Genomic DNA, 19,383 nt, shown 5'->3' with positions numbered 1-19,383 from the left:
GTTTAACATTTTGAAACTGTTAATCAAGTGAGTTTTGACAAATAATGCCAAAAATGTACACCAAACATATTTGTTGTTTGGCCTTTACCCATGGGTTTAATGTGGTCCTCCTCCTCCTCCTAATGAGTCACTTAGCTATGTCTCATATAGCCAGGACAATCATACCTCTCCTATTTATGCAGAGTAGGACTTTTATTCTGATCTAGGTTGTGCCATATAAGCATAGGTTACTTCATAACAAGAGCAGCTGTGCCAATCTGAGAGGAAACAGCAAGAGGCAACCTGTGCACATACTATAACAACTTCTTGTATGACACACCCTTTTCATCTCACATGAAGTCATACTCTTCTATTCATGCAATCCTTTGTTTTCCCTTTCTGGTATATTCCTTCATAAACAGCACATTTTTAAAAGGGTATTGAATAATTCAGTGTTTTCCTTTTTACTAATCACATTTTTAATGGCGTAACATTTTGTAAGTAACATTCCTACATGTGGAATTTAGACAGGGGCTCAAAGTGCTACAAAAAAGCTGATTCAATTTTTAGTTCTAACCAGCCAGAGATTTATTTTATATTTTAATCTTAAAAGTATCTGAGACTTAAGAGAATATCAGTCCTGTAACCAAGTAAACAGGCAGCACACAATTTTACTTTAGTTAAAAAAGCATGTCTGATATCAGTTTCTAAACATTCAGTACTGGACTGAGGTCTTTTCCACAAATCCCTTCCACTCCTTTTGAACTCTAATATTCTTTTCCCCCAACCCCTTATGTGCACAGAGGTACACAAATGAAATAAGTGGTAAATCCACTCATTCTTCTCATTCCAATACAAAATCTTGGCTTTGACAAGTTGTATGGTAATTATGATTGCTAGTACTTACAATAATTGTACTAAAAAGTTTTAGATTCCAAGTCTTTAAAGTAATTGCATAGCTAATATATGAGCTTATGTTTTTTGTCTAATTAATGGTTTCCTAGACAATGTTACATTTCACTTGGAAAACATTATATCAGCCTCCAAGAGAGCTTATCAGGCTGGAGGGGTTGGGCAGGATATTCTTATAAAGATTTCTTCCCCCACCTTTCTCTTTATTAAAGGACAAGATCAAGGTGGCATTTTCAAAAGTATCTAAGTGACTTGGAGCACATTCCATTGACACTAAATGCTACTAAGTCATCTTTCCAAATCCCACAATGATTCCTCACAGGAGAGTCATGTATTATAGGTTTTCTTATTAGTACTGCCTCAGGGCTCCAGTTATTATTTAAAGGGCAAATCCACAAAGAGATATAGGCACCAATGGGAACCCCCACAAGCCCTTCTCATAGGTTTCTGTCTAAATCCTGGAGCTGTGTAGCTGCCCAAAGCTTTACCTCATATATCTAAGTCCCGTTAAGTTCCTTAAACTAGGCCATCCACTTACTTGTCTCGTCTTAGGAGCCCAACCAGGTAGACTTTTTCATTTTTTTTTAAGTTGTGTGTATAGTCTTTGCTCTCAGGCTTGATTACTGAATCTGAATCTAGCACATTCCTTTCAGTGTTATTTTTCTAATTTGTATTAATTTAGTTTATTCAAGATAACCACAACTTGGTCCTAATTATAGAGAATGGACCATTTAATTCAAATGGATGAATTGCATGATGACTTTAAAATAATCTTTCAATCACACACAGATGCTCCTTCTGTCAAAGAGGTTACAAAATAAACCTTTATGAAAAATATTCATTCTTCTGCAGCCAGAGTTGGAACACAATCCACCACTTTCTGGCTGCCTGTGGATTAGACATGTTTTCAGGCAGATTGGTTTAAAAAAACTGCAAAATAAACCTCCTCTCCAGAATTTCATGCTGGCCATCTGCTCCTGTTTTTCATGTCCAGTTCCTCAGGTCTCTTGAATTATTGGAAAGGGAGGAAATGTCTTTGTATGGATCTATTCCTGTCTCCTTTCCTTTTATCTATATTCAATTTCTCTCTCTCTCTCTCTCTCAGTAAAGTCATAATAAAAACTGAACAATGCGTCTAGGTTTCTTTATAATACTTTTTAAAAGATGACAATTGCTTTGATTTAAAGTTTACATTTCTTGGGCAGAAAGAGGCTGGGTTTTGGTACCACTTTATTGTGTTAATTTTGTCTGAAGAAAGCAATAACTTAGAACAGGTTTCTATCACTTCAAATTAATGGTTACAAGAGCAAAGCTTCCAGCCCTTCGATTTCTTCATGGTGAGACTGAATCTTTAATATAAGAATATGCAGCATCCCAACTTGGTTATACTCTAGGCTTTTGGCCCATGAAATCTTTACAATTAGCATCTGAATTAACAATAGAATTTCATTAAGATTTATCTATTTCTGAGTTTTCCGAAATCTTCTAGTCAGTTTTTATGGTCTGGGTATTTATAGAAAAAATGGTAATTTAAAGATTAATGAAACAATTTGTAATATAATTTGGTAGTTTTAGAAACATTACCTTTGACAACCAGGGGTTGATTAGAAACCGGGGTGATAACTAAGGCACTGAATTGATATTGGAAGCATTAATGTGATAAAATGTGAAGAAAAAGATGCTGTTCTCTTTAATATTATTCTTTTCTGTCATTCTGAAAGAGTCAGTAATATCAACATTTAACATATGCAGTAGAATCCTCTTAATTGGGACACTCCAGGAAATGATCTTTTGTCTTGATTTGGCAGTGTTCCCAAATACTAGGAAAAATTGTTTGCGAAGTTATTTACTTCATCTTTACTTGATTCTTAGTTTTCCTTTCCCTTTGTCTTTTTGACAACAGGGACACATATTAATGAAAGTCCATTTTCTTTTCTTTTTTCATGTCTTTGTGGAGAATTTGCAGATTCATTGGAATCTGACAGGCTGTGCCATGAGCTGTTCTGCTATGGCCTCAAAGTTGATTAATGTAATAATTATAATTCATGTTTATTTAATACATCAGTACAACTTAAATGTCTTAAATCTAAATGGTGTATATGTCTCATACACAAATATTTCATTGTGCTAGGAACTGTCTAAGGATATGGGCAAAGCATATGTCTATGCTATGGTCAGTGAAGTTTAGCAGAGACCTATGTTAAGTTCTGTACTACTGTGCTTATTAGCTTTTAGGTATGTCTGAATGCCTTAGGGCTTGAACCAAAGTCTACTAAAGTCAGTGGAGAGACTTCTATTGACTTCAGTGGGTTTAGGATTGGACTTTAAGAAATAAATGGCATGTAACAGTTGTGGAAAGGAGAGAGAAAATCAACTGGATGTGACCTATGTGTACAGTTAAGTATTTCAGTCATACCTACTGGCCCTTTCAACCACAACCACAGCCATAATGTAGTTTTAGTCTTAAAAATGCCAATTATCCACTTAGCATTAGCTAAATGCATCCCAATTAAGTATAGTTTTTGCTAATGCTGACCCAATTAAGTAAACAGTAATTTCCTTTGACTCTCATGATGTTAACTCGATGAACTACAAGATATTTCACTTACAATTGCCTAATTTAAGGACTAATTCCTGCAGGAGTGCAAATGAGAACTGTTAAGCTGCAGTGCTGATTCACACGTAGGACTTCTGAGCATAAGCTTTATGTGTATTCCAAAACATATAATTCTGCATTGTCAAGTACACTGTACCCGAAAGACTGTTGATGTCTTTCTGTAATGGTCACTTCTTGCTACAATACAGTGGTCATTCTTCACTGGTTCCCTGCCTGGCTGCTCCTGTTGTCAGTTTCTCTCATTTGTCAGATTAAGATACCAGTGTTTTGTACAGTGTTCTGAGAACTAAAGATAAAAACATAACACTGCATACAATAGAAGTATGTTATCAGTGCATTTCTGAAAACCAGTCAAATAAGTGAGTACTATATGAAAATAGTTTTAATAGAAAGGCTAAAAATAACCATTCACAATTTTCAAGCATTTTATGGGTACACAAAAATGTTACATTCAGATCAACCTCACCAAGGTTAGGTCTATCTAAAATGTCCAGGCTTAACAGGGTTTTCATGGGGCTTTAATTGCTCTAAAATCATTCACCCAATCTTAGTTTGCTTCAGGAGGTAAAGTACCTTGAGATTGATCTGGGTTAACCAGATCTAAAATGTGTTAACCTAGCCTAGTGAATGCCTGAATACACAGAAAATTCAGACCAGGAGCTGTGAAAGCCCAGCCACTCACCCTAGCCCCAGAACTATGCTGTTTTAACTGCCCCACACCTCAAATCACCCTGTCTCCCAGACCTATGAACCCCTCAGTACTTCCCCATGGCTGACTTATCTCTGGCTGCCCACGCAAATGCCTGCACATGGCAGAACCTGACTCAGGTTTAGGCAGCTCAAAGCAAGCCACCTAACCAAAACATTGACTGCTTTTTCACACCCTTAGGTTGCATTTAAGCATGGTGAGTTTGATTATACTATGCAACAAAATCGGTTAATAGCTTTCTTTTGGCTGAAATAGACCATGGATAGAGGCTCTAAACTCTTAGACCATGGTAATTCTGCTTTCTGTCAAGCCGGGTACCAAGATTAAGAAACCAGCACTGTCCACTTACTCCTGTTCCTTGAGCATGTAGATGGCTTAGCATGCATGCCCCAGCTGAAGCTTGTGCACAGGAGCCCTCTACATTTCCTATTCTATCTAATTGCTGGGCTTTGGCATGTGAGGTCTAGAAGTGCACTGGTTGGGCCTCAGCAGGGAGGCAGCATAAACATGATCTTTGATACATTTCCCCCCCCCCCCCCCACACAAACACTTAAAAGTTGCTATTCTCATTATAGTAGGAGAAGCAATCTTCAAAGATATCAATATATACAGTGCTCATCTGTTCTTTTTTTTTTTAATAATTAATTACTTCTATGTATTAGATTCAATGGTATGATTTAAAAATATTTTATTTGCACTTATGGTTGGATTAGTACTGCTAGATACCAGTTAAGCTTATGCTAGGTTTGGGCATTGCATTTGAAGAAGGATATGGGGAAACTGAAAAGGATCTAGAAGTGAACAACAAAATGATAAAAGGTCTATGAGTCCTATGAGAAAAGTTGGAAGGAATAAGGGATGTTTGGTTTGAAGAAACGAGAGTAGGATATGATGCTATGAGGTTGAACAGTAGTACTAAAACAGATTTAGATTAAGTATCAGGGAAGAACTTTATATTCTATTTTACGAAATGAAAGAAAATGGAACAGGCTGTGTAAGGAAGCTCAAGAGCCTTCATTTTTGGAGGTTTCCAAAACGTCTGTCTAGACATCTGTCCGAGATGGTTTAGAAATAGTGAATCCTGCATGTGTGCATGGGTCTTATCTAAATGACCCTTGGGATTAACCTGTAATTTCCTTGTGTTCTAATCACACACACCGATTAAAAACCCTGTGTCATGCCATGACTCTTTTCATACAAAAACAGTAGCGCAACACTGGGTGGTGTGAGAGTTCCAGCAGTCAAGAAATGTACATTTGGGCATCAATGGGGTTGAGAATTACACTAAAAAATTTAAATGATCAGAGCACAAATGTTCCACTTTTTTAACTTTCTAAAAAATTATAGTGGCATAATTGAAGTTTATTCCATAAGGAAATGCAAAGGAAAAAACTTAAAAGCTCTGCTTGTTCCAGCAGTCCCTCTTAGTGATGCTAACGGTCATGAAAAAAAATCAATTTCTTCACAGACATCAATTCATTTTAATCCCTGAAATTTAAAGCTAGAGTCAATCTTCAATTTAATAATGACCCAAATGAGATGAACATTAAGCTGGAATTTCAATAAACTTAAAAAAAAAGTTGTGAACAACATGTAATGTTACAAAAGAGGCTTTAAATAAAAGCTATGTTTGATAGTCAGCATATAAGGACAAGCATTGAAAATGAATGGAACATTACATATCTTGCAATATGTTTCCACATAAGTGTCCAATCTTGCTGAAAATACTAGTGCATCTTTTAATTATATGCCTTTGAGGTGCTAGCAGGATTGACTGAATTTCATCAAATATTAGAAGTCATGGTATATGTCTCTACTTGACGAAAAAAATTGTTCTCAAGGTAGTATGTAGCCTTCATGGGAGCTAGATGACTGAGTTCAAGATGAGCCTTCATCATAGTATTTAACATGACCAGCTATCTTCCATGGAAGAATTTAAAAAATCCCTATCTTCAACTGGATTTTATGCTGAATTACCCAACTTTTTCTAGGGAAGGGAAGGCTTAAATGTTTCCCCTGTATTCATCATTATTATTTTTCTTATTTATAATGTTTAGCATGGTAACCCCTAGGAATTCTTGTCATTGAGCAGGACCCTACTATAGTAGGTACTGTTAACCCTAGAACAAAAAGATGGTCCCTGCCCCCCAAAATCTTACAATGCAAGTATAAAGCGGGATAAATGGGTACAGATTGGCTGGTGGGGAAGTATGTGGAAACTATGAAATAATCCTTGTCTAATATACATGCAGGCTAACCACTATCATTTTTTTGTATATATGTTTTGTGAGAAAAGCTTTTGAGAGTTTTAATAGTTTCAAAGGAGAATAATGAAGTAATTCTGTGGATGTTTTATGAGGAGCTTATCTCAAGAATGAGGGGCATAACAGTAAGCACAAAAGAGTGCATTAGAAAATTTAACTTTTGAACAAAGGAAGTGGATTTTATGGAGCAATCAGAATGCTCTCAATCAAGAAGGACCAAGAGGTTTCTTGATATTGAATAATGAGGAGAGAATATGGTGGAGATTGCTTGGGTAGGACCTTAGAAGTAAAGAGAAATAGCTTATGTTGATTCTGTATTCAACAGAATATCTTTTAAATTACAGTCCTGTGCTGGCAGAAATTAAATGGTTTTCTTCAGAAATGAAACAGGAACCAGCATTAGGCTATAAAAAATAAATAAAAGGTTCGACTTTAGTGACATAATTCTCACCACTTGTAAGAACATGGGAAAATTTCTCCCCAAGTTTTTAGCTTAAAGAAAAGACTTGGCATAAAAGTAACTTGTAGATCCTTTTTAAACCAGAGAATAATAGATAGCTTGAAATTGGAGATATTGGTACAAACATGAAAAAAATAAAAAGTATTGAAGAAAAATGCATTAAAGTAAAAAATTTATTTGACAGGCTATCAGAGTTAACGGAAGTGTTAAACATAAACTGGGTATCTTCGTGGCCTTGTTTTAAAAAAATACCCTAAACCTTGTTCACTAATACCACATTTTTTTCAGATTTAGACTGTTGAAATCTGTAGCTCTCATGGAATTACACTGGGAATATTCGAATACTCAGTACTTCCGAAAACAAACCACACATGTTTAAGGGTTATTCTCTAACTCATGGTGTCTTACATAAAGATCCATGAGTTAGAACCCCTACCCCAACAGAAAATTTCCTGTTGGGTAGGGGGGCTTGAGCCTGCCTGCACTGCTCCTGGCAAAGAGGCAGGGGCACTCCAGCAACCTCCAAGGAGGCTGCTATACTGCTACCCCTTCCCCCCTCCCCCCCACCCCCAATCAGCTCTGGGGCTGGCAGCATGGAAGGCAAGGGGAAAGAAGAGGGAACATCATGCAGCTGCTGACTGCATTTTGCCTGGGAGGCAGAAGCAGAATGGAACAGAGCTCCATCACCTTGCAGCCCCCTAACTACCCCAGCTGGGGTATCAGGGGAAGCCAGGCCAGAACCATGAGGCAAAGAGGGGGGCTCCTATCCCACACCCCCTACCCAGACCTCTGTTATATCATGGCACGTGTGTTATGTCATGGCTGTAGAGCACTTTCAGGTACCCAATCACATGAAAAATATAACTTGCGTAAACACCCTAAGTATTTAAATATAGATGTAGATACCAAAGGCCCTTTCTACACATTACAGGTATTGTGCAATTCACTCATTAAGTGTGCAATTATCTGGAGACTAGCTACACATGCAATTGTATTATCACACAATAAAAAGCTCCAACCAGCTATGAAATTAGACCTCAAAAATATGTACTAACTTTATAGCTGGTTGCTATCAAGTTTTAATTTACACATGTAGCAGGAGTACACCATGCCCCAGGTAAAACACTTGGGACCTTGGAATTGCAGCTGCCAACATCTCTAGGGATCTGGGAAGCAGGAAACTACAGGGGTTTTCTGCATCCTCAGGGTGGGGGTAATCATTCTGCAGTGATCCTCTGGCCCTGGGGATTTTCCACATACCCAGGGTAGGGGAGATTGCTGTAGTGGCAGCCCTCTGGCCTCAGGGATTTCCTACAACCCTGGGAAGGGGAAAATAACACCTGAGGTGATTCTCCAGCTCTGGGGATGTGTGAGGTGACCCCACAACTAAGCCCCTCAACTGGCCTGTGTGGGGCTCCTAACCATGGGAGCTTGCTATTTGCTGTTGCAGGAGGAGTCCAGGATTGGACGATTCCTGCACTGGCAATAAGGTGCGATGGGATCTAATGTGTGTTCCTAGAATCATGACTCCTGACATGCATTTGTGGTATGGCAAGAGGCGTGAATCACACATCAGATCCCATCACACTTTTACTTACGTGGTGGGGTGGGGGGGGGGGGGGAATGGAGGGAATAATTTAGGGGCCCAAATTTGAAAATGTTGCCCTAAGTGCTTATTTTTTCTGCATTAACCAGGCTTCAAGAGAGTTGGCAGAGGCAATCTTTGGATCATATTCTGGTCCAATTTTCTTATAGGTATTTCAAGAGTAGTTCTTTGTCTAACTTGGAAACTAAATCAAAACTGATAAGCAAACTGCGGAGCTTGGAGCCATCTTCTTTTAAACATTATTTGACAGGATTTATTCCAAATGTCTAGAAAATTTTTGAGAGAGATAGGCAGAGGTAGGCAGAGAAGTTATTCAGCTACTTTTATGACATTTCTGTGCATGTTTCTGTTGTATACTGTTTGACCTCAGGTTGATATTGAAGTATTCCCAGGTGAAGTGAGCATTATGTAGAACCAAATGAAAGGAAAGAGAAAATAAGATGTTCTACATAACAAGGAAAGAAACAATAAACAAAGATAAGCCAAAACTATTTTGGGGTTAGTGTAGGAAGTACTCAGATTTTAAACCAGTTTACACACATTTTGTGTTGTAGCCCAATAAACTATCAGGTGACTTAAAAGATTTTGAGGGCAGATATAGACTATAGACCTTGGAATTTGGATGTTTCTTCCATGTTTGAGTGCTCTTGACCCAAATACTTATTTTAGGGACCTATATTTTTATATATCTGTGTTTGGGTACCTTATGTTAGGTACAACATTTTAAAATAACTTTTTAATCAAAATATTTCATTAGAGCTATTTCCTACTTTTGGTGGGATTTGTGTTCCTAAATCACTTTTTATAACTCCATGTACAGTTCCTTTTCTACTGAAGCCCCAGTCTTACAAGTTGTTCTATACTTGCACCCTTGTACTGTTACATCCAATGACACTATTACGGGTCTTGGACCAGGTATGGTCTACGGTAGAGAGTCTCATTGAAAGATATGAGCCCCAAAAGTATGTTGCAGTATGACTAGCTATTTAGGAAGATGAGAAGAATATTTAAAACTGAGGTAGTGTTGAAGTCATGTTGTAGAGATGATGGTTCAGGAAAAATGAGAGAGACAAGGAGTTTTGTGGGTGGTATCTTTTATTGAACCAGCCCTCTAGTTGGGAGGAACATAGACAAGCTTTTGGGTACTACTGTACTTGAAGCCTCCAACTATAGTGTGTCCAATAAAATATATCATCCATAAAAATTCTTACCTCTCTTAAGAATATCCGCAGTTATTTCTATGTTACACATCTGGTTTAAGTGGGATTTTCCTGCCTAACTTACTTAGACCTCTTAGAAAATCTCATCCAGAGGCTAAGTTTTTTAAAAAGCAGAAGTCTCTAATTAAATTTCAAATCCACACTTAGTCGCCCAAGTTCTGATGTTTCTAATATCTTGAGAATCAAGACATTAGGTACCTTGCTACAGAATCTATGAAAGTTGTATGTACATAGGCTATGGGAAAGATTCTGTTATGTACAGAGCAATAGCTTCATGATATTCTAGCAAGTGTTATGTATACTCAGCTGTACAAGTGAAGCTATAGCAATAAGCTGATAATAGACATTAAAAAAAAACAAACAACACTCTACCAGAAGAGGCAGTGCATTAGTTTGACCCAGCTCCACAGTATCTGTATAGATCAGGTATTTCAGTGAGGCCTTTTGGCTGTGGTACCAGGCAGTTGCCCTGATCCCCTCACTAACAGTGTCCACAACTGATGCTTGAGCCCGTCCAGTGCTGTTTTGCGCACACGGGGTGGGAGCTGGTGCCCTGTTTGGGCACACAAGAAGGGACTGGGACATTGGGGATCAGGATGTGCTGTAGCTGTGGGGACAGTTTGGATGAGGAGGAAGTGGAGGGCAAGAGGGAAGAGAGAGGCATGGCATGCTGTAGCTGTGGGAATGGTTTGGGAAGAGAGAGAAAGAGAGAGAGAGATCGGGGTGTGCTGGAAGTGCAGGAATGGTTCAGGCTAGAGCCCGGGCAGAGCTGCAATCCACTTCTCACATGCCTCTACCCACCAAACTGGTACCTGCCACAGGAGCATGTAGGCAGTGGATCATGGCTTTACTCCATACTCTGTTGGGATGGGGCCAGGGCTGGGATCCAGAGGAGCAGCATCTGGGAGCAGGATGGGTGGGCGGGTGGGGGAGAGTTGGGATCACAGGGCAGTTACCACCCACCCATCCTACCCACAGATGCTGTCCCCCAGATTTCAGCCCTGGCCCCATCCCAGTCAAGCTTGGAACAGAGCCATGATCCACTTCCTGCACACTCCTGCTACAGGTGACAGTTGTGTGGGGAGCATAGATGACTTGTAGGAGAGGCATGGGGGATCATGTGCCCCCCTCCCCCCCAAGAGTGCTGGTTCCCTCCTGACAGCAAGCACTCTGGCTGGTAGTGGGGCATGGAGAGCACTTGTGCCCCCCCTAAAATTGGCTCAGCCAGTGGCACATGAGCGGTGGATATGCCAACACATCTGCCACCACTGTGCTGCCAGCGTGGTCAGCGACTGGCCACTGGGGGACCCCTCCTCCCCAGTCACCAGCTGGCCACTGGGGGATGCCCCCCTGGCCATGCCCTGCTGGTGCCCCCCCCCCAGACTCAGGAGGCACAATGGCTTAGCCCCAGCCCTATACCATCGCTACCCTGCAATCCTGGTGTCTCTATAGACACCAGCTGGAACCTGTCTGGGCACAGCATGAAGCAAGGTGGATGGGATGGGGCTGCTCAGGGAGCTTTGGTGAGCTGCTGCATGGAGGGAAGGGGTGGGGGTTGTTGACTCAGCCTGCAACAGCTCACCAAAACTCCCTATTTGGCCCATTGGCTCAAATTATTGCCCACCCCTGAGCTAGAGGCTTTTCCATTCGGACAATGTTTTTCTCTCCATTACAGCATTTCAAGTGATCCTCTTTTCTGGGGGAATCTGAGGATTCAAATGCCAGATTAGCAAAGAATAACATCTGTGGCTAAAGATTCTAATCATCATAGTCATGCTAGGGATCCTCGCATGATTCTGTACTTTAAGGACAGAACTCATTGGCCACTTGCATTTAGATTGGAAAATCGCTGAAATTTTAGGGATTAGCAATGAACTAACTAGAAATAAATAACAAATGTCCCTTTAGGAAAATAGCCCTCTGTCTGACTACTGATTGCTATGCACTGGCCTAGTAAATTGTTGCCACCGTTAAAGAATATATCTCTGACACAGCTCATTTCCCAGATAAAGGAAGTGTAGAAAGCTTGTTTAACTTACAAAACAAATGAGGAGAATAATGATTTTCCTTCCTTATGCTAAATACATACAGGACATACAGGTCACTTTCTCCAGCTAGATTGTCCTGCATAACTAGCTATTTTGTTTTACTAAATGAAGGTCTATGTTCATCTTTCTTTCACATAGTTTGAAAAATAAGGGGACTTCTAAGAGGACAAGTGTTAGCATGGAGCTTAAGAAAGGCATAAGTCCCTTCTAGGTACATGTAGTGGTCTCCTAGTACATGCTTATTTAGAAGGTAATTGTACTTTATTTTCCCTAGTCTAGGGAAACAGATTTTTTTTTCTTAATTTTAGGAAGGAAACTATTTTGTAATTCATATGCTAATCCTTTCACACGTCTACTTTTTAATGATGTGTTACTGGAATCTTCTATTATTTCTGACAGGTAAAGTTATGGAAGCTAGGGCAAAAAAAGAAAAAGAAAGCTCTTATCTGAGGTTATGGAAGTTAAGAGGTTGTTGGGTAGGACTCTCTCTTCTTACTGGCAAAGGATTAGACACTGAAAGCGGGGAAGGAATGAGTAAGAGGCCCTTACAGTGCTTCTAGCCACAAATCGTGGAGGCACTGTGGACCCATATATAAGCTGACTTCATTTTTGTTTTAGAATGAATGTTTTTTATGGAGCAACAAAATGTGCCAAGAGGAAATGGCCACAATATACGTATGAAAGTGTTAAGCCTAATTTAAATGAAGACATTTTTAAGGCCACTTATTCGTGTTGAGCTTTTCTGAAAACATTTAATGAATCATCCTAAGTATATCTGAAGCACAGATGAATAATTTCCGTTACAATCCATAAAGGTATCCTCTATAATCTATAAAGCTTTTTTCCAATATTAATCTTTTACTATGTTCTTATTGGACTGCTATGTATATCCTCACTGCCTTGGCTGATTTCAATATTACAGTTTTACTTTTTTTCTCCTACTTGAAAATTTAATAACACTAATAAATGCTCCCTCTTAATAAGCTAAAAGGTAGACTCTAAAAAATGATACTTTCCTAATCTTTTTTTTTCCTATTTCTATTATTTTCTTCTAACATTTATATTCAGAGATTAAGTGTGTTGTTTTTCTAACCAGTATGATTTAAGATACCGTACTTCCTGTAAAGTATCTCTGTCTTTATTCATTTTGCTGCTGACCATATAAAGACTTAGGTCCACAGATAAATTTACTTGTGCTTCATTGGGACTGCTCAGATTAGGCTGAACTCTCAGTCTTATTAATTCTGCTTGTCATTGTGGTACTTTAACTACCTTTAAATGCCTTAGTGGTTTAAAGTGAGTTTGTGCATGTGAAAATCGGGACATATGAACTACTTGCAAAAATAAAGTTAAATGCTTTCTTAAATGTTGGCAGGTCCCAGGGCTCTTGTGTAGGACCTCATTAATATTATCATTATAATTATCATTATAACGGCACAAAAGCAGCTGCCACTGGCGGGCAACAACAGAAGCCCCTGGGTGGGGGTGGGGGTGGGGGGAGATGAGCTTGGAATCACCAGCTCTCTCAGCCTCTGTCCCATGCCTGCCTGGCGAGGCTGTGGCTGAGCCTGTGCCGCCTCCTGCTTCTGCTCCCACCCCACCTGTCTGTCCTGCACCTGCCCAGCAGGGCTGCAGCCAAGCCCAAGCTGGCTCCTGCTCCTGCCCTACCTGTCTGTCCTGTGCCTGCCCAGTGGGGCTTTGTGAGCATCCAAGCTTGTTCACGGTCCCTGCTCGATTCATGTGCTCCCCTGCCCAGCCATACACCAGCAGAACCAAAGCAGGCTGCAGGCAAAACCCACCACCTGCCCTTCTCACCTTAGTGCTGAGGTTTCTCCTCCCTACCTGTTGCCTGGAGCACTGCAGGAGGAGCAGTCATTGGAGTCCGGGGGAGCCCAGCAGTTCCCTGAGTGACTGCAGCAGTGGCAGCAGCAGCCCTCTCTGCTGGCCAGGGCTGGGACCCTTTGGTGAGGGATCCTGGGAATGCAGCATGTGCTGTGTTGGCTATAGATTTAGGACCCAGATGCCTTGTTCTGAGGTTGGGGGAGCCAACCCTCAGACAGACCACAATCTTTCCTTTTGATAATAGGCAAAGTTATTGATACACAGTAATAGGAAATAAATGCAATGCAGGCAAAGCAAGTACAACATACAGTACCCAAATTTCCCAGTGCCCAGAATATACCCAAGGTTAGCTCTCCATCTGGCTAGTACATAAATGCCACCTTGAGCTTCTTTGCTTGAGTGTCCGATGTCAGCAACCTTGGAGGTGATACCAACTGTGTCCCTGCTATTTTTAAAACTCTTCCTTTTGTATTCTTTCTTCTGCTGATGGCTCTTGATGACTCTTCATAGTTTCATAGTAGTTAGGGGTCAGAAGGGACCTAAATAGATCATCTAGTCTAACCCCCTGCCACTGGCCAGAGCACACACTGGGATCACACGACCCCAAACAAGTGTTGAATTTACCCAAGGTAGGAACAAGGACCACATCCTTAGGAAGCTGGTTCCAGATCCTAGCCACCATAATAGTGATATAGTGCCTCCTAATCTCTAACCTGAACCTATTCTCCAGCAGCTTCTGGCTATTGTTCCTCACCACCCCAGGTGCTGTTGGGCTGAATAGGGCCCTTCCTATTTGCTGCTGATCTCCCTAACGAGTTTGTAGGCAGCCACCAAATCTCCCCTCCGCCTCCGCTTGCTGAAGCTGAACAGGTTCAGGTCCCTCAGCCTCTCCTCATAGGGCCTGCCCTGTTGCCCTCCAGCCAAGCTGGTGGCCCTCCTCTGAACCCTAAGGCAGGGCACATCCTTCTTAAAGTGTGGTGTCAAGAACTGGACGCAGTACTCCAATTGAGGCCAGACCAATATCACGTAGAGGGGGACTATCACAACTCTGGACCAGCTGGAGATGCATCTTTGGATGCACGACAAGGTGCGGTTGGCTTGCTGGCTGCGGTCTGGCATTGGCGGCTCATGTTCATCTTGGAGTCAATAATAACTCGAAGATCCCTTTCCACCTCTTTGCTCTCAAGGGGGGAGCTCCCCAGCTTGTATGTATGCTTTGGATTCCTTCTCCCCAGGTGCAGCACCCTTCACTTATCTACATTGAAGCCCATCCTATTACCATCCACCCACTTCTCTAGTCTGTCTAAATCTAATTGCAGCCTCTCTCTCCCTTCGAGCGTACCTACCTCTCCCCACATCTTGGTGTCATCAGCAAACTTGGACAACGTGTTTTCCACCCCCTCGTCCAAGTCTCTGATGAAGATGTTGAACAGTGTAGGCCCCAGGACCGAGCCCTGGGGGACCCTGCTATTCACATCCCACCAGGTTGAGTACGACCTGTCCACCACCACTCTCTGGGTTCGCCCCATCAGTCAATTTCTGACCCATCCAACTGTGTAGGCATCAATGCCACAGTCGTTCAAGTTATTAATAAGAATGGGGTGAGATTGTTTAACCAGTACAACAATCCACACTGACACAAGGCAATAATGATTCCAGCAGCCAGCACAACAATAAGGGAATGTAACATGAAGTTTAACACTCCAGTCACTTTCAGAGACCATCCCAGCATGTTTTCCTACCAGCTATGTTTAGCTACCTGTTTAGCTTCAGATAGCACCTGAGTGATTTGCTCCATAGCATGATGACCAGTGACATATGCCCTTCTTGCTCCTTCAACAACCTGATTATTTGAGTCTGCACATCTGGATGTTGTAACATTTTTGGTAATAGCTGGGGTGATATTCTCAATGCAACTGGTTTTAACTGTTGATTTCCATATATACCATATCCTATAGTAAAACTTTGCTGCACAGTTTTCTTTCTGGCATAATTAATATCACACCCTGTTACAGTAATAACACCACTCAAAAATTGACATCACTATTGCGAATGTTAGCCCAAAAATTTACCACAAGAGATGCACACCAAGTTTGTATATATATGCATCCATTGCCTACATCTATGACTACAGATTTATTATAACTTCCCCCTCTATAATATATTGATAAGCACCAATATCAGACTTTAAGCATAATGTTTTTGCTTGAAGCATGTCTCCATGACACACAAATCCAAGTCCTGTTCTCTATTCATAAATGGACACTGAAATGACCTCATGTCCCATGGGTGTTTTCTTAGCTCAATACCTATTCATTTGGGGAACAGCCACAGTTTCATTGATACAAGCTAACTACCAATACAAATATAGGATGTATCAGTTATAGGATATATCTACCAACTGGTTATAAGATTGAAGCCACTCTGGTTGTCTAGTTTTAATTGCAAGTTTTATTTTCAATTCCACTGGAATATGCCAATTTACTCCTTGCTCTATAATCGTCTTCACAACTCCCAGTGACGAGAGTTGAGCCTGGACACAAATAATGGCTTTAGACACATCTCTTTGTAAGGCTAAAAGGGCATCAGTCAGTGTCATCACATCTTTCCCTTGGGTATGTTTGAATGCTTGCATGGCATCAGTCAAATTTAGCTGTACTCTACCGCTTACCTCTAGGTTGTCCCAAAGAAGCACATTTAAATGTTGTAGGGTAGTTCACAATGAGTCAAGTTTGCTGGCTAAAACTTCTTGATCAATGGTATTTAAAAGTCCCATTCCTGTGCCTGCTGCACCCAAGACAATAATGACAGCTAAGCATCGAGCTCAGTGGGACTGTTTTATAACCGAGGCCCAGGCCCTCCATCCCTGCAAGAAGGGATGTAGGTATGCAGCACATTTTGGGTAGATTTTACTCATGTTGACCAGGGTCAAATTCACTATGATCTCCCATTGGTTTCCTGATACATTTAACAACATCTTAACGGGCAGGTCTTCTTTTACTACCACCATGCCAGCTGGATGCCACTCAGGGGCACCACTGATCATAACATCAGCCTGCAGCTTCAATCCTTTTTGACTGCAGTTCAATTCATGTAGCTCCCAGGTACCTGAATCTTGGAAGGTAAGGTTTAGTGTCACATTCATTTGAGCAACTGTGCTTTTTACTGACCTTGGAATGTTGCATAAAGTATTTTACTAATACATACTATCCATTTCTATTTTTCATCTCTTTTTTGGGAGTGAAGCTGGGAAGAAAATGTCTGAAGAGAGGTTTTAATTGTTAGCAAATAAGACCATTGACAGACAGTACTAATTACATATTTTTATTAGCCTAAGCTGAGGTCATGTTGTACTAGCTTAACATGCACAGAACTTCAGAGTTCTTAGCTTAAGTACCAACTTTGATAAAGATATTAAAAAGACCAGAGGCAACATTCCTTTGTGATTTTCAGCACCACTTGTCATACATTTTTACAGACATTTCACATTTTATCATAAAACTTTTCAGAAGGAAATGTGTGGGTGGGTGTACACTGCAGCAGATATACAACAGCTAGAGGGTGAAGTGTACTGCTTAGGTGAGATTCTTATCACTCTTTCACTTACCTAATTGAGACTATTGCACCCTGCATTGAAGTTTTCCTTTAATGGTGTCACACTGAGGTAGCCTGCAGCTGGAAGAGCTGTTTCAGCATGATTGTAGGAAATCTCCTGGGTTTGTGGATAAGCCTTGGTGCCAAGTTCAATGGGGACTCAAAGAACAATTGGTATAAAATCAGCACGAGAAGAACTTCACAGGCATTTTTTCCTCTACAAATACCTCAAAAAATGTCTTACTGGAAAGAACAGCATTGTTATTGTTATTATTAAATATTCATTACTTATGTTGTTTAATTTATATAAAGTATGTGTTGATAGCAATCCACCAACAATACATATGCTTATTAACTTACTTCTAAAAAATAGGCTGCTAATACAAAAATGTAGGATCGGTATGTTCTATTTTAGCATGTATGAGGAGAAAAAGTACAATTTGTATGACACTGAGTATTCACTGCACAAAGAAAAGCATTCTGTCAATTCAAATAAGCAGGATTATGCTTTAGGCAAGAAGAGCACAGAGAACATGGTGATGCTATGAAGACTATAGATATAATATTCTAGTGATGCTCCAGCAGGAAAAAACTGCAATGGCTTAGTCACTGAATCATCTGTATTAAAATCTTTCTTAATGTGCTTTGGTATTAATAGAATTTATAGATATAGATATTTTAGTCCAAGGCTGATATATAGACAGATAGATAGACAGATAGAAATAGGTCTAGATCTAGGCCTGTATGTACATTAATGGGATATGGAGACTCTCATAAAAAGCCATACTTAATCTGTTTGTCTGTCTTAAAAGCAGAATGAAGAAAAATATGCAAAGTAATGTTTTACATTTCTTTTTTTATTGCAAAGGATATTGGTTTTGTACTCTTGAACCTACTTTATTTGGAACTTTATAATGGAAAATATTTTCTCTCTTTCATAATATTTGCAGGTTATATGATAAGAGGTCAATTACTCCAGCCGCTCACTTCAAGATACATAGAGTTGGAAGAAATTCATTAACTGAAAACATAAGAAGCAATGAATAAGCAAGAAAGTTATGAGGCCTTGATTGAGCAGATTTTAACAAGATCTTCTAAATTACAAAATGAAGATGTGATCAAGATATGTGTTGGGAAAGGCTATTGAAAAACACTTTAGGATTAGAATGATTTAAATGACAGATTTATAATTTTCAGTACTGGATTATTTGTCTTCTAATGCTTTACTCTTCCACATCAGATTTTTCCTAGCCCCAACTCATGAATGAAAATCTCCTTTGCAGCAGACAGGGGGCTCTTTTGGAACCAAAGACTTATTATTGCATGGTGTAAACACAAATAAACATCTGTTTCTTTTGTCCTTGTACAAGTAATTAACACAGTATCAGAAAGTGTATTTCTCACAGGAGGAATTCATACACCATTCTCACTAGTGAGATCTGTGTTCTGAAATTGCAGAAGACTTCTATTTTTAAAGCTGTAAATAAGATGATCTTGTGTCTAAAAGAGGTTTTATAAAGAAAATAAACACCTTAAAAAAAAAAAGAAATACACAGATAAATTGTACAGGATGTCTCACAAAGTTTAAAAAAACAATAAAATGCATTAGAAAGGGCATACTCTCCAGATTAAAATATATTCTTTTTAGTAGTGCTTGAAAAACTAATGTTTGCAATGGTCTGAGCGATTGAACACTGCATCTTTCATTCAACTGGTGATTTTTTTTTTATTCCCCTTTTGAGTGGTTTTCCCAGACAGAGGGACTATGCCTCAGAAAAATTCATTGCCTCTTTCAAGGTACACAGTGCCATTAACTAGCATCCTTGCAGGTTCCAGCCCAGAAGTTACAGCAGGAGGAGAAATGTTTACTGATAGTTTTATTGCATTTTAACCAGTTGTTGCCTGTTTTTCTTCTTCCTTCACCTTTTTAATTGCATCTTACATGTATTGCATATTAGTATTAGACTGATTTTTGAAAAATAATAATTATCTACAGTCAATTGAAAGCCATGCATAGTAAACTGAAACACTACAGTTGATTTCAATGAAGCATTGATAACAATGTTATATATTTATGTGGTGGGCTTACCAATGATTGCCTGGCATGTCCAGGCTTGGAGAATCTTCACTGT

This window comes from Alligator mississippiensis, chromosome 3, assembly GCF_030867095.1.
Source record: "Alligator mississippiensis isolate rAllMis1 chromosome 3, rAllMis1, whole genome shotgun sequence".
Classification (NCBI taxonomy): Eukaryota; Metazoa; Chordata; order Crocodylia; family Alligatoridae; genus Alligator; species Alligator mississippiensis.
The sequence above is the reverse complement of the archived record's forward strand: the minus strand, read 5'-3'. Positions refer to the sequence as shown.